Here is a 10,581-nt window from a genome sequence, read left to right as displayed (position 1 = left end):
GCCCCCCCCCCCCCCAGACCCTCAAAAATATGCAAGATTTTTAATACGGTCCCATTATCATTGCATTCGTTTTGTATTGCGAGGTATCCTTGTGCCCCACCCAGAACAAAATCCTGGATACGGCCTTGCTCGTGCCCCTCCCAGAAAAAAATCCTGGATCCGCCCCTGTATGTATTAGTAAGGGGACTCCATTAATTTAATATTCGTGGGTAATAGATTCTCTTAAACCGTATCAGTCAGTTCGGAGGTTTTTCGTCAGGTGACGTTAAGAGCGCCATTCAGCGCATGTCGAATCTCTCCTTGTCACCACTTGAGCGCTGCTCTCGCCAGATAAAGCTCGAATCCGCATTTGCGTGCCGCCCGTTTCAATTGCGGACGTAGTGCGGACGGTGAGGACAAACTTTCGGGTGGTTTTGATCCAGCTAATTTTACCTACAACTGTGAGATCCGGAAAAAAAGTCTAGGAACGACTTTTTACACTGTCCTGTGTTTGATTGAACCCAGCGGCTCATTCGGAGGATCTCGCAGTGAGTATAATTTTAGTTTGTCGATTTAAGGGTTGAGGCAATAATTAAGTTTTAGGTCCAATAAGGGATGTATTATTATTTTCATTCAATTTTTCTTCTTGTATTTCCTGTGAATATTTTTTTTGTTGCTGAAGCTACACTTGAAAACTAGAAATGACATATGTAATTACTAATCTTTTATCGGGTGAGAACATTGAATTCGATTCTAACTCTTGATTCTCGTACAGCCTGTTAGTTTCGCGATTGATTTACGGTTTTGTCTATGATTCAGCATTATTCTAGATAAAATACTGAATGATTATGCGGATGATCCCAGTAATGTGGCTGGTCGATTCGAGTGATAAGTACAGAAGAGACTCAAACGTTACTCAAGTCACGAGACTTCCTTCTACCAAGGTAATCGCGTCTGTCCATACATTTCCAGAATATTTGTCAAATTCAATCAAATGCTATTTCGAAACTTTAGGTACCTACTTAAATGAAGAGACTTTCCATGCGTATGCGAGCAATGAATTTTTATCGGGCTACCGCTCGGGATGATAACTCCGTCGCAACCGTTTCGGAGAGCGCGTTACTCATCGCCTTCAGGGCAGCAGGGATCGAACAACTGGTCTTGTACGAGGACTGGCCAGAAAGTAATTTGCCATGGCGCGGCAGTGTAATTTGTGTACAGTAGAGTGTTAAAATTAGCGCTGCAATTGAAAATCCCGCCAGTTGGTAAGCCAAGTTTTTGCCAAAAATTCAAAAATCAATTGAAATTTATCGCCAGACTGGGATGTATGCGGCAAAGGAATAATCACTCAGAAAAGTAATACGCGCGATACGGAAAAAGCGTCGGGGAAAACTGAGGAAGAAAATTCAGTTTTTCCTCGACAACGCTCGTTCACACACGGCCAATCGAACGCAAGAGCTGTTGGATGGGAAATTTTCAATCAACCGCCGTGCAACCCGGATTTAGCGCTGATGAGGGGCAACCGCAGGGACTCCCAGCGGTGAAGGAGTGGCTCGCTACGCAACGATTTGACCCTGGCATTGAGCTGCACGCCGGTACACCTGAACCAGTGTTTGAACTCGCTGGCGGCAGAAAGGGCATTGTGAAGCTAGGAACACGTTATGACAAATGCCTTAATTTAAAATGGCGATTATGGATAAAAATAGGCAAAGAGCTATATGATAAAAATTGTTATTTTCACTTTATTTTTTATTTAAAAGCGTCTGTTACTTTGTGGACAGCCGTCGTATATGGTTACTTTGGGGTAGAGTCGGATGTAATTGGTGGATGCGCCCAACGATTTGGTTCCGTGGTTGGCTGAGGTGGAACCTTTGTTCTCTCTCGAAACTCTTTCTTTTTGTTTGACGAATTTGAATCGCTCATCCCATCACTCCCCTCTCCCGTCTTCTCATTAACACAGTAGGAGTGGCGTAGCGAGGGGGGGGGATAAAACCCCCCCAGAGCTCAAAGAAATTTTTAATTTTACTTAATTGGATTGATATTACTAATAGAATAGTGTAAGGATTAATAAAATACCCCTCAGAAAGCCGTAAAACTCAACATTTTCAACCATTTATCTTAAAATTCCGCAATTTATTAATTTCGCACCTACCGCTTATCCTGGTGGGTATTCCATACCCCCACACACCCCTGTATTAGTTTAACCTTAACCCTCCCCCCCCCCAGCCTTAATTCCTGGCTGCGCCCCTGCACAGTAGCGGATACAGAAAACACTCGAGGGGGTGGGGGGCGCAAAAGATATCTTGATAGTTACCTTTACTTTTGTCCTAATAAAAAATAATCAAGTCACATGCAGAGTTTAAGAAAATTTTAATAAAATTTATTACACACATACAGAGGACAATGCCATCTTATGATATAAAAAAGTTATAATTGTGGTTCTGCAATGTTTGGCAATACGGGCGGGCCCGCAAGGGGGGGGGCGGGGTACATCTGTATTCGCCACTGCATTAGTCGAGCGTTTTTTTCCAACCGTTGGTTCGAACCAGTCGGGGGTAAGTACGCCGAAAATAATCGGTAATGGCGGACGCCAGGAACTAAGAATCTCTTAACCAGGAAATATGTATGCATATTACACAGGGTATTTAAAACAAAGTTTCTATTTATACAATTATTGATAGCTAAAAGTGGTAGTGAAATTATGTAATAAAAAGAGCCCGTTACATTTTTGGGGTTAAAAAATGAGTTGCATGCGTACAGAGGGGAACGGGGGAAAAGTGTGTGGAACCACTGATTGGATGATGGCATTCATAGTTGATGACGAGTTCTGTGACCGCCAACTCCGCAGTCTGAGGTCCCGTTGATGCTCCTTCATCCAATCGCCCTGCACGTACTATCGTTTTCAATAATATGTAGACACCCACGAGTCCCACTCAACTGATGGGGCCAGGTCGGTGAAAACTTGGAAGGTTGGCACATGAAGCAGCCTGCATCCCTTGCCTTCACGGCACCAAGAGCCGACGACGGGGGACGCGGATGCGACCTGGAGTCGAACTCCAGGAGAATAAGGCCCAGCGGATTAGCGGATGGAATGCACAGAGGAAACTCCCGTCCGCGACCCGTCGGAGTATATTCTTTCCGACTCCGTGGCGAGCAGTGGCGGATACAGAAAAAACTCAAGGGGGGGGGGGGGCGCAACATATCTTGAGTTGTCTTTACTTTTATCGTAATAAAAGATGATCAAGTCACAGGCAAAGTATATGAAAATTTTATTTAAAGTGATTATAATCATGTAAAAGACAATGCCATCCTATGATACAAAAAAGTTACAATTGTGGTTTTGTAATGTTCGGCAATACAGGCGGACCCGCAAGGGGGGGGGGGCGCGCGCCCCCCATCTGTATCCGCCACTGGTGGCGAGATTATACCTTTCTTTAGATTAATACTTGGACTCACCGCATTTATGTCTCACTAATACGTGGGTCCGACGTCGACTAAGTCTATCCTGTGCGCGGGGAAGTTCTAGAAGGGTTCGAGTCCGAAGTAATCGTACTTTATTCATTAAAAAAAATAGAAATCCTTAACATCAACTCACTCACTCTTTGCCAATGACTCAAGAAAAATTGGATCGCGAATTTTTTTAAACGACTGAATTATTAAAATGATGACTCCATCTAAGTTAACACATTCATTTCTAAACAGATTCTTTAATGGAGTGGAAATAAGCAGAAAGAAATTGATACATGAACTCTTAACATAAATTAATCCGATGAATTTTTATGATTATACATTTATGACCGAAATAATGGTAACCCATGTCTTCAAACTTTTTATTTAAGCTCAGCCGTGATTTTATTGATTATTTTTTTTCGGGGTAGAATGGTAGAATTTCCATGACCCTCATAGCTAATTGTGGTTCGCACACCCGCTGTTGTGAAAGCGTTTGTGCTTTCAGTCACGTATATTCCCAAATTTTTTCGTAATCAAGTACTAAAAATTTGAAAACTATGATTATCGATCGAATGACAATTGTGTTTCTTACTCTAAGGTTATCAAAATGAGTTTAACTATGAATGTATCTGGTTATTTAATAAGAATTGTAGTTAATATGTATTGGAATTTTTCTCAACTGAGACTGGACATTAATTAGCCGGAAGGACTTTTCCACTTTCTCTGCTTATTTCCACTCCATTAAAGAGTCTGCTTAGAAATCAAGGTACGAGACATATCAGCGTAGTGAGTCAATATTTTAATGAAATTAGTCGTTTATAAAAAATTGGGTACTTATTGATTATTTATTGAGTCAACTGTGTCTATTATGTTGATGTTAAGAATGATTCTTTTGCGAAAAGAAAAAATCACAATTACTTCGGATTCGAATCCTTCCAAAATTTAAGCGCTACAAATGCGCGTGAAACAAACCTACTCAGTTACGGAGCCACGTCTATTTACTTATCATGTAAACGTCGAGTCCAAATAAAGGAGCCCGAATGAAAGCACTCCGACGGCCAAAACGAATGCGCGAACGTGAGATTCCTCGGAGAATCCCATCCACTTGGGCATTTTGTGGCTTCGTATTTTTTGCATGTTTTTTACTGTTCGTGGCTTTATTTACGATTTTTCCACGATGTTGGACGTTATTCGCACCTTAATATTGTGTCATTCCAAAACTGCAATCAATGGCGAAAATCCACATTTTCGCTAAAATCGAAGCGTCATGCAGAATGCGTTTAGCGAATGAATACTTCCCGCTCGCCAACTCTTATGTTAGCATTGCAATCTATTGTCCATTTCTTTGATAACTTTTTAATTTTGCTGCTTTGCTTAATAATGCTGAGGTTTGGGATTTTGATGTTGGTCTCGACTCGATCAATGATCATTACGTATCAGAGTTGAGAACGTTACGGAAAAAAGTTAATTGATTAAAGTTAATTTCGGCGATGAGTAACTACATAGTTTAAGTTTAATGTTACTTTTATGAAAAAGCAGTTAATTAAACTTGAAGAATCGACTTTTAGTTAAAGTTACTTTTAAAAAAATCATTATGTCGCCTTTTAAATCTATTTTTTCGCGACTGCCTAAATGTAAACTTCCACTTCAGAAAAAATAATTTAACTTGACATTAAAAATTCATCACTGAAACAAAGAAGAAACTCAAAGGGACAAAAGACTTGGAAGATTACGTAATGATATACAGTGGAGTTGATCAGAATATAAGAGCACGTTGTGGAGTGAGTGTTTTAATAGACAAAAAATGGAAAAATAATATCAGGGAATACACTTTCATAAATGAAAGAATAATAACGGTGCGACTCAAATTTGATAGGGGTTATTTAACAATACTTGGAACATATGCACCTGAAGATGGGAAAAAGGAAGAAACGGAGATTTTCTATGAGCAACTGCAAAAAGAAATAGGGAAGTTAAATAACAGGGACTACTTAATAATAGCTGGTGATCTTAACGCTAGAATTGGGAAAGAGCCAATTCCACAATTGATTGGAGTACATGGAGAAGACCATCTGAACCAAAATGGAAGTAAATTAAGAGAATTTATATCTTTCAACGAATTAAAAGTAACAAACACATTTTTCAAGAAAAAAATATCAATAAATTCACCTGGTCAGCCAGGGGTCACCGATCCCTAATTGATTACATAATTGTTAACCGAAAATTAGCCTTGAGGATAACTGATACACATGTATATAGAGGAGCAAATATATGCACCGATCATTTCCTTGTTAAGGCAAAAATACAACTATGGGCAAGGTGGAAAAAGCATAATACGGAAAAGAAACAATGTCAAGTAAAGAAAATCTTCAAAACATACCTTTTGAAAGAGAGTAGTATTCGAAAACTGTACTAACACAGGATTACACAACTGCTCGAACAGATAAAACCAGAACATGACATCAATAAGGAATGGGAAAATCTTAAGAAAGCTATTTTACAAATAGCTAATGAAGTTTTGGGCACCAGAAATAAAAAGAAACGGAAAAGAGGTTTAAAAATCTGGAGCGAAGAGATAGCACAGGCCATCGAAAATAAAAACAAAGCATACAGAGAATACCTACAGAGAAAAACAGAGGAAACGAAAGAAAAATATCACAGGGTCAGAAACCGCACGAAATCAATAATAAGGAATGCACATATGATATCATGGGATAGATTTATAAGTGGAGTAGAGGAGGATATTCATGGTAGGCAAGAAATAGCATATAAACTGATGAAACAACTTAACAAATCAGAGAAAGATACTGCCCAACTAAATGTTATACCGAAGGAAGAATGGATAGAACACTATAGGAGATTATGGTATGATCCAACATTAGATGATACGATCAGCACTCCAGAGGAAACAATAGGAGTAGACCCTATTGACTTGAAAGAACTAGAATGTGCTCTGAAGAAGACAAAAAATAGCTGCTGGCATAGATGGAATTGAATCAGAGCTGATAAAATATGGAGGTACATCCCTACAAATAAGAATCCTCCATCTATACAACATGTGTTGGAAAAAGCTTGAAATCCCAAAGGATTGGAATGTGGCGAAGGTTGTTTCATTGTTTAAAAAAGGAAAAAGAAATAATCCACAGAATTACAGAGGTATAAGCCTACTAAATACTGCATACAAAATTTACAGTAGAATAATAAATACTAGACTACAAGCTATCTCTGATACCATTTTATTAGAAGAACAGGCTGGATTTAGGAAAGGAAGATCTTGCATCGACGATGTTTTTACTTTAAAACAAATAATTCAAAAACGAAGAGAGTTCAATCTGGAAACGCATCTGGCATTCATAGATTTTGAAAAAGCATTCGATCGTGTAAATAGAGAAACGTTATGGTCAGTTATGCAGAAAAGAGGGTTTCCTAGACATCTGATAAAAGCTTCCCAGAGTCTATACAGAGACACCAGAATTGTAATTGACACAGGGAAACAGATCACCCAAGAAATTATCATTAACCGAGGAGTTAGACAGGGTTGCAGCCTATCCCCAACCTTGTTTAATCTATACATAGATGACGTTCTAAGAATGTGGAAAGAGAATAATGTATCACCAGGCATAGAAATAGGACCATCTCAATACTTAAATACGATGCTGTTTGCTGACGATCAGGTTATAATACAAGATAAAGAGGACAAACTCCAGATGGCAGTACACAGACTACACGAGTTGAGCAAGCTATACAACCTGAGAATTTCAAAAAACAAAACAAAGACTATGGCATTTTTAGGAAGCAACCCGATAAGAACAAAAATTGTTATTGAGGATCAAGTCCTGGAGCAAGTGTCGCACTTCCAGTACTTAGGATGCGACATAACATATGACGAGGAAAAAGATATTATAAATAAGGTTAACACTTTCCAGAGAATATGTGGCACTATCAGAAGAACTCTGAAGAACAAAACAAGAAAAGAAACACAAATAAAATTTTACAAAGTGATGGCAGTCCCTACTGTACTGTACGGATCAGAATGTTGGGTAACAAAAAAGAAGGAATTAAGGCAGATAGAATCGTCTGAAATGAAATTTTTAAGATCAGTTAAAGGTTGCACAATATTGGATAAAATAAGAAACACTCAAATAAGAGATGAACTGGGTGTCCAAGCAGTCACTGACAAATTAAAAGAATACAAACATAGATGGAAAGAACATTTACTTCGAATGCCAAATGAAAGAATTCCAAAGCAAGCAATGGAATATCAACCATTTGGCAAGAGAAGTATAGGAAGACCAAGGAAAAGATGGTGATGTGGAGCCGGAACAGGCTTAGTAGCCTAATCCTGGAAGGAAGAAGAAGAAGATTAAAAATTCAATATGATAGCAATTTAAATTTACTAACATTGTTATTTCCAAATTGTTATCAGGCATCCGCTCTTCCTTGTCCGAGAAAAATATCACCGCGTGCGTAAAATGGCGCATTTGACTGATACGTTTCTTTGAATGTCAGCCCCTTTATAGCCAGCTCCATCCAGAGCCACTTTCTCATGTTATGCTACTTTCTTGATATGTGGATAATACATCCGTACTAGGACGTCGCCGTGCCATTGCGGGCATTGTCTTTGATTGGTCTCTTCTATTTTCGTCTTTTGAGTTTGCGATCCGAAACTTGGGCGGCCAATCAACTCAATCCCGATATTTTTTGGATTTATTCGTTTGGCCCTATAAAATGCATTCTTGCACAGCTACATACTTACACATAGTTTTATTTTTCCCTCCTTTAATTGGAAAAGCGTTTTGACCAAATATATCCACCAAATACCATTCTGAAGTTCGATTCCCATCTGCGGCAGTTGTTTTTTCATAACTTCCTTCTACTTTTTCTTTTGCAAAAACCTGCTATTCACAGTTATATTCATGGTTTTCACTGAAAATTTTAATTCTGTGCGAGGAATTGATTTTGCACAATGGCGACGTCGATGTTTTCCCGTTTTTTCACACGGTGGCTTCCTTTGAATTATTTCACTTTCGTGTCACAACACGACGAAATTTTAAGATGCACATGTATTTGATTACCTTTTATGTTGCGATATGATATTGTAGACTCATTCTTACGATTCATGCCTACTTTTAGAATCGGATTTCGTTATTAGTTGAACTTTTAACACCTTTCGGAGTAAGAAAAAAATCACCGGAAAATTTATATTCTTTGATGATTAAAATTGATAATTCTCTTGATTGAAAAAGCAAAATTTACCGACAAGACGCTTCTCTGAAGCCTGTTGTTAGATGAGTGACGGTTCTCTGAGTGAAAAGATGATTGACCGTCCCCAACTCCGGAGGAAGAACTCATTCCCTCCCTGCCTCGCTCTATCTGGAGTTCAACGGTTCTTTTCCAAAGATTCGAAAACTAGGCTTGAATTGCAAGAGTCCACTAACCCGGGTTTCAATATAAAAGGAATCCAAGCACATGTGTGTCTTAAAAATGCGTCTTGTTGCGAAAAGGAAATAAAATGAAGCAAAGAGAAAAATTGGATAAACATCACGTGCCACATGAGCACAAAAAATCCTCGCGCAGAAAAAGTGAAAATTGCAGTGAAAATCATGAAAACAATTGAGAAAATTTCAGGCGAACATAGGATTCCATTTCCCCAAGAGAAATTATTATAGCGGAGGATATATACAAAGTTACCAAAAGTCTTCTGGATCACGCTACATCTCGAATCATTCGTGCATTTCTACAAATCCAAGTCTCTCGTTGCATATAAAGTGCATTTTAATTTGCTAATACGGCTTTGATAGCAGTTATGACATGCGCAATTTAACCACGCGTGGGACCGAGAGCCGTTATGTCTCATGAATTCTTGTTCGTGAGCTCCCTTGTGCCTGATCGTTTGCTAAAGGATGAAACAGTCATCACAAATATTCTAGATATCCTCTCTAAGTAGCCATCACTGACGCTTAAAAAAAATTATTCAATGCAACCGACCTTACATAAACTCTTCATTCACGGAGCTGATATTACGATAGGGTCTATATCGGGAAACAGTTATCTATGTTGACAGATGAAGATATAGGAGAGCAATTAGTGATTCTGTGATCCAAAGCCACGGATATTGAAATAAAATTCCCAACTCCGTGAATTAACCATTTTGGATTTATAAGGTTAAAAGGAAAGACCGATTTCAGTCCCTGAGCAAACGCTATTTGGCGAGAGGTGATGAAGCCAGAGGAATTTAGAATTACTAAGCTTGACTTCGTGGAATGACATATTCATAACGTAAACGAAAACACTAATCATTAGTCAAATTCCACTCCTTTATTAAAACCATTGATGTTAAATTTTAACCTTCAATTCCTCCCACGTCCAATTAAATCACCATATCTTATCCCCCTCGGCATCCCTAGGACTAAAATTGAAGCCCTATGCAATGGTTTCAGTAGCAGTGTGTGGGATGTTACTGAGTGCATTCGTTTACGTTATTTTTGATTATGGCACCATGGAAAATGAACTGTTTCACCGGATCCTCTGCCGTCGTCTCATTGTCAGTCTTAAAATTCCTTAAAACGTTTCCAAGTTTTGTAAAACGGGTTTCCCCGTGAGCAACAGGCATAGCAATTAGTTTTCACGGAAATAAAACCAACAATAAGATGAGAAACTCCACAAAATAAATTCGTCGATTTAATAACCCCAGCACAAGATGTTAACTAACGAAATAGAACTCTCAATTACCGCATCATGGAATACAGCATAACTTACAACCAACGGGATGATTCAGGGGTGGGATTTATGCAAGGTGCGTATAATAGGCACCTTGGGATTTGTCTTCCATTTACAACACTTGAAGAGCTTTAACCGTGCGGAAACAGTTACCTACGCAATTTAAGTATGGGTTCTAAGTGACTTAAGTGGAGGTGTACTTAAAGGAAGCTGGTGACACCTACACTACCACCTTAAAAAGACAGCCAACTTAAGTAGTCACTTAAGTTACTAGTGTAGACCCGGCATAAGCTATCGACTGCTATCGACACACATTGTTGATCGGAATAACTGCCGTCATTTATTTTCATCTGCAGTACACCACTCAAAAATTATTAGTAATTTAATGTAATTTATCAATGATTTTCAATAACCGGAGGAAGAATTACAACA

At 38.8% G+C, this 10,581-nt stretch overlaps 1 protein-coding gene across 1 annotated transcript in view; it reads left to right on the top strand.

The window, feature by feature from the left end:
- The first annotated feature begins 337 nt into the window (after window positions 1-337).
- The window catches only part of LOC124155140, a 65,899-nt gene continuing 55,655 nt past the window's right edge, over window positions 338-10,581 (top strand). The window contains exon 1 of the mRNA XM_046528863.1: window positions 338-527. The gene's annotated coding sequence lies outside the window, so the exon portion shown is untranslated. The remainder of the gene's footprint in view (window positions 528-10,581) is intronic.

The sequence above is a fragment of the Ischnura elegans genome, chromosome 3 (assembly GCF_921293095.1).
Source record: "Ischnura elegans chromosome 3, ioIscEleg1.1, whole genome shotgun sequence".
In the NCBI taxonomy this organism is placed as follows: Eukaryota; Metazoa; Arthropoda; class Insecta; order Odonata; family Coenagrionidae; genus Ischnura; species Ischnura elegans.
Note: the sequence above shows the minus strand (reverse complement) of the source record. Positions and strands in the feature narration are given on the sequence as shown.